At 45.3% G+C, this 5,437-nt stretch overlaps 1 long non-coding RNA gene across 1 annotated transcript; it reads left to right on the plus strand.

Annotated features, from left to right (window-relative positions):
• Nucleotides 1-1,401: 1,401 nt before the first annotated feature.
• LOC114101462 (uncharacterized) lies at nucleotides 1,402-3,911 on the plus strand. Its single transcript, XR_003584323.3, has 2 exons — nucleotides 1,402-2,272; nucleotides 3,523-3,911. It is a non-coding gene; the product is annotated as an uncharacterized lncRNA (long non-coding RNA).
• The last annotated feature ends 1,526 nt before the right edge of the window (nucleotides 3,912-5,437 follow it).

Raw genomic sequence — 5,437 nt, forward strand, 5'->3', positions numbered from 1 at the left:
TGGAGAAGAGATTAAAACTACAAGAGGGACTGGGGAGGCTAAGGGTTAGATGTTAGATGAATTGTCTAGCAAAAAAACTACAAGAAAGAGCACATGTTCCTGATACATTTTGAATAGATTAATAATACTTTGTTTAAAACCCTCATTAAAAAAAAAAAAAAAAGTTAGCCATCGCAGGCCTGTAATCCCAGCAACCAGGGAGGCTGAACAGAAGTATGGCAAGTTGGAGGCCAATCTCAGCAATTTAGCAAGGCCCTAAGCAACTTAGTGAGACCCTGTCTCAAAATAAAACACAATAACAAGGATTGGGGATGTGGCTCAGTGGTAAAGCACCCCTGGGTTCAATCCCTAGTACCAAAAAAAAAAAAAATTTAAGTCAACTTGATCAAATAAATAAATAAATAAATAAAATAAAGAATTAATAAGTGGAATGGATTTAACTTAAAAAAAAGTCAACTTGATCAAATTTCCTTTGGAGTTAGGCAACTTAAGGCTACTTGAGAATCTTGGGGTGCACAATGGAATAGAGTATGTATTGCAGCACTGATTGTAGAAGCCAAGCCTGAGAGTCACCCAGAATGTCTGTCAGGAAGGACAAGTGAAATACATTAAGAAACATCCTGAAAGAGATAAGAGGCCACCATGAAAACTTCGGGTTTTTTCTGCCAGGGAGCACTCTCCAGTAGACCTAAGTGGGAGAGGAAAGGCAGAAGAGTGTGCGGAAGGACAAGGGACTGGATGGGTGACATGGCTGACACACAGGTGTATATTTAGGACAAAGACGGAAAAAACTGCTGATCTGCATGGGGGGGGGGGGTCACCCTTAATTACATTTTTTGATTTGAATGTATTACAGTGGTTTCCCCTAAAATTGACAACTAATATCTAAAAATACATAGATTAAAAATTGCCTGAGAAAGACACTTCAAGTTTGTTTGTTTGTTAAGTCTCTAAATGATACCAAAGGAATATTTAAAACAGAAGGAGAGATAAAGAGAAAGGGAGGGAGGGTGGGAGGGAGGACATCTCTGGAAAATGTCTGAGGGAGAGGGGTCCCACTGTTCAAGTAGTGGTTGGCCCTCTCTGGTGAGATTCGGAGCTCATGGCAGGGAGCAGAAGCAGCCAGAGGTACTTTAACACCGGTTCCTTAATTTTATACTGTTCGAACATTTTAAAGGGGTGATGTATTAGCTCTATGTTATATCTTTAAAACCAAAGTGAGAAAAGGAGAGCAATGATCAAAGCCAATGACCAAAAGCTGCCCTGCAATACCGTGCGCCCCGGGCAACTCCACCTCCCCGCCCGATCCTGGGTAGACCTCCTCTGTCCGCCTGCCTCACGCTGCGAGGTCAGACGTCATCAGGCCGCTGACGGCTTCCCCTCTTCCTCCGTGTTATTTGCTGGGACTGCCTCCAGTGGCAGCAGTGGCCCTGTCGCTGTCTTTGTTCCAGCTGGAGCCTGAAGAGGTTCCGCGCCCTGGGGCGTGGGAGCGACGGGCAGCCTGCGGGAGAGCGTCCAGTGGAACCTGCCCGTGTTTCCCTACTGCCCTGCGCGGTGGAGGCGCACTCGAGTGACCCCATTAACAAGAGTGCAGTCACCCTTAGGGGCAGAGCTCGGCGAGGCTGAGCTGAGAAGGCTCGGTCTAAGTGGGGTTTGCGATCATAAACGCGACCCCAGGCAAGTGCCCCGCCCTTCCCAGCTAGCCCTGGGAGGGCCTGGGTCGTTTCCTCCTGCCCAGCGTGTGCATTAAAATGATGTAGGGGGGAAGCGGGGCGGACAGTGGTGAGATGATGTAAAAAGTCTCCATCCTCGTTTCCGGGCGCCGTTCACCTCCTGAAATAAACGCAACGTGCAAATGCGCACCATCCGCTTTCTGGGATTGATAACAAACACAGAAGGTCGCCTAACAGCCTTAATCACTTCTGCCTGTGCCGTTTTCGGGCGAGGACACGCGGGGAACGAAGTTGATCATCCTTCGAACTTGCCGCAGTTCCGGGATGTGCCCCCTTCTGGCGCAGCTTGTCCTCCCGCTGTTCGCCCTCCCCACACGCTGTTTGGGAAATCTCGACACTTAATTTATAACTTTATTAATTTTTGTATTCGGGAGGGCGGAGTCCCGTTCCGAAGCCAAGTTTATGCAAATAAGGACGGTCACTGAACGACCCCGGGGTTTGAAATGCAAAGGGAAGGGGGCCACGCCCGGCGTCCGCCCAGGCAGCTGGAATTCCCTGTTCTTTCTGATCACTCGAAAATGCAATGGCTGCGCTCGCAGGTATTTCTCAGAAATCCTTTCGATTCCATTAAATGTAGGTGAAATGCTAAAACAGAGCGGGAATCGACTGTCTCTCAAGATGAAAAAAGGAACTACTGGCTATTGTCTGACCTCCCCGGTGCCTGATTGACTAGTAGAAGTCCTATCTCCATGGGAACAGATAAATGTCTGCTTGTCATGCCGAGAAACAACCAACTCAGCCCGGGGAACCTCACCAACCTAGCACTTTATTTGGGCGGCCCTAAGCAGCCTCTCCCTTTTCATGTTCAGCCAAATTATCTGCCAGAATTTCTTTTCAAGTCTAAGGAGGGGGAAAAAGAAAGAGCTTCCTTCCCCCTCCCCCTTCTGCATGGAGTTAATTACTGTATTTTCATCTGGGAGGATGGAAAAAAATTACACACGGAGCTGAAATAACACACAAAACAACGGTGGTATGTTGTATCTGCCTGTTGTCAAATAGCTTTTGGTAATTTTTTTTCCCCCGAAGTTGTCTGGGTCGCTGTTGTGCCAGTAGGTAACAATACAGCCTCAGAAAAGAGCCTAAGGAACCATCGGTTGTTTTTCTCTTTCTTTCTTTTCTTTTTTTTTTTTTTTTTTTTTAACCTTAGACAAGTGGACAGAGGCTCTGTTTCAATGGAATCTAAGAGATGGAAGTAATAGGAAGGACAGGAAAATTTGCTGAAGGCTCTTAGGTATCTTCCTCCCTTCCCCTAAAAATCCCCAACATCTGCCATTTTGACTCTGATGGCTGATCCTGTGCTCTCTGCCAGTAAAACTAAAGAACAGCCCTTGGGAGGTCAGGGGCTTTCTGCCCAGTTTCTGTGCTTGGTTAAAAATACCACCGGAAGCAGCATTTTCTGGTGATATTGCAACATTTCCAGTCCAGTTTCTGGATCTGAGGAAAAAAGAAATAAGGGGGGAAAGCAAAGGGGAAGGGGTGGAGGTGGAATAGAGACACATGGATATAAATAGGTCTATAGATTTTTCAAACACAAGATCAAACTCTTAGAGGGAAAAAGTCATAGCCCATTTGATTCTAAAACTGGGCACAAGAAGTGCACAGGTTCATTATTTCCCTGGAATCTATTTACCGGCTCCTTTGTCACGAGGCTGTTTGGGTCTTTGTCTCTCCTCTTCCTCAGCACCTCCACCCACCCACCCAGCAAGTCTGAGCAGGAAGTGTCTAAAGACTAGTGAACTGCAAACCCACTAGGCGTTTTTTTTGTTTTTGTTTTTGTTTTTTAATCCAGGTTAAAGATACCTGCAGGTATTTGTGGATGTAGTAATCAAGTCTCAATTCCAGCTCTTCCGGGGACATGATTCCTAAATATCCAACCCCAGTGGTCTTTATCTGGCCCAGCTGCTTCTGATGTGGAGAGGAATGTGGCACATCAAGTGTGTGAACACTGCCTCCATTGTATCCAGACCAGCGATGGAAGCCGGGATAATTGGCATGTAACCTTCTCTATTAACAGTGCAGACAGATATGTGAATTCGCTGAATCCCTTCGACATATGCCATGCATTAGCTAAAGGGGCTTAGAGTTCTCCTGACATCTTGGTGATTCACTGATAATTAGGCTTTCGGACTTGATAACTTTGTGGGGAAAATCAATAAATAATAGTGAAGTTCAGTACTTCCTCTGAATAAGAAGTGGCCCTGTCATTGAAAGTCTAACACTGACAGTGATCATTGCCGATCATGTGGGAGGTGGAGGGGTGGAGGCTGCTGAAGCTGGGTTTCTGGAGGAGATTATTAAATCTTTATTTAGCCTCTATGGCCACCAAGGTGAGTGAATGGCAGAGGATACTTACCATGTCCGGCTTGAAGATCTTGTGAAGGGATATACCCTGCTATGGTTTGAAACACTAAGGGAAGTGATTTAGAGTATCTGCTTCTAATCCTAGCTTAGCTCACATCTGCTCCTAAGACTAGAGGAAGTACCCTGGGCTGGTGGGTGAAGGCATCAAACGCAGCGAGGCTTCCTGGTTTAATGCATGGCTCTCCCACGTACTAGCTCGGGGCTCTCTGTCAGAGTCTCTGTACCTTGGTTTCATCATCTATCTATCCGATTAGGACTTGCTAAGGGTTCATGAATTGTTACTTCTAAGATGTCCAGAAAAGTACAGTGTATAAGTACTTTCCTCTTTTTATTTACTAAATACGTGCAGAAAGTATTTTTCAGCTGCAAGTTGTAACCTGTATCTATAGATAGCAAGATCCATTTAGTGGGTCTCAGCTATTACTTTTCAATGAACTAGAGGAGGAAAGATAGAAGAGAATAGAATTGAATAGAATAGAGTGCATGGCATAGAGGAAAAGTAAGTACTATTTCATAAATCATTTAACTATATAAATGGGGGTGAGATATATGGGCATACTGGGTCCCAATGTAAAAATATTTTTTTTTAGTGGATCCAGTTTAAAAAATTGTTGAACAACATGCAATAATTTAAAACCTGGAAAATATATATATATATATATGAGATTGGCTAAATAAATTATGCTCTAGTCATATAATGAATTACCAGGCAGCCATTAATAACAAAGGAATCAATTTCCATGAGCTGATTGTACTAGTCTCCCAGAAATTTTATTCTGTAAAAACAAAAGGCATTGGATAGAGTATGTATTACAATCCTATTTATAGAAGTAGAAAGGAAGCTTTATTTGGGTTTGTTTGCTTTAATAACACTGAACTTCATTTTGCTGGCTGTGGGGCCCTGTGCTAAGTGGAGTCCTCTCTGGAGTCTCTTACTCTGTGATTGGCACCACTGTCCATCCAGTCGAGCAAGCCAGAAGCCTTGGAGCCATCGTTGGCAAGGTTTAGCCTCTCACGCCCCAAGGCATTCAGAACCCGTTCTCTTGGCTTTGTCTTTACCCTGAACCCCTATTCTCAACTACTGTTGTCTCTTTCCTGGGCACCCACATCAACTTCTAACTAGTACCCCTGAAGCCTCCTGACTAGACCTCCTAAGCCTCCTGACTAGTCGTTTTCCTGTGCGCTCTGGCTCCCCTCTTCCTGTTCTCCCAGGGGCGCCGGGGAGCCAGGAAACCCCGCTCCCTGACTTGCGCAAGTTCTCGCCTTGCTTCCCTGTTGCTCTTGGGACAAAGACCCAAATCCTGCTGTGGCCTTTGTATTAATTTCCCAGGGATGCCACAGCA

This window comes from Marmota flaviventris, chromosome 2 (genome assembly GCF_047511675.1).
Source record: "Marmota flaviventris isolate mMarFla1 chromosome 2, mMarFla1.hap1, whole genome shotgun sequence".
Taxonomy (NCBI): domain Eukaryota; kingdom Metazoa; phylum Chordata; class Mammalia; order Rodentia; family Sciuridae; genus Marmota; species Marmota flaviventris.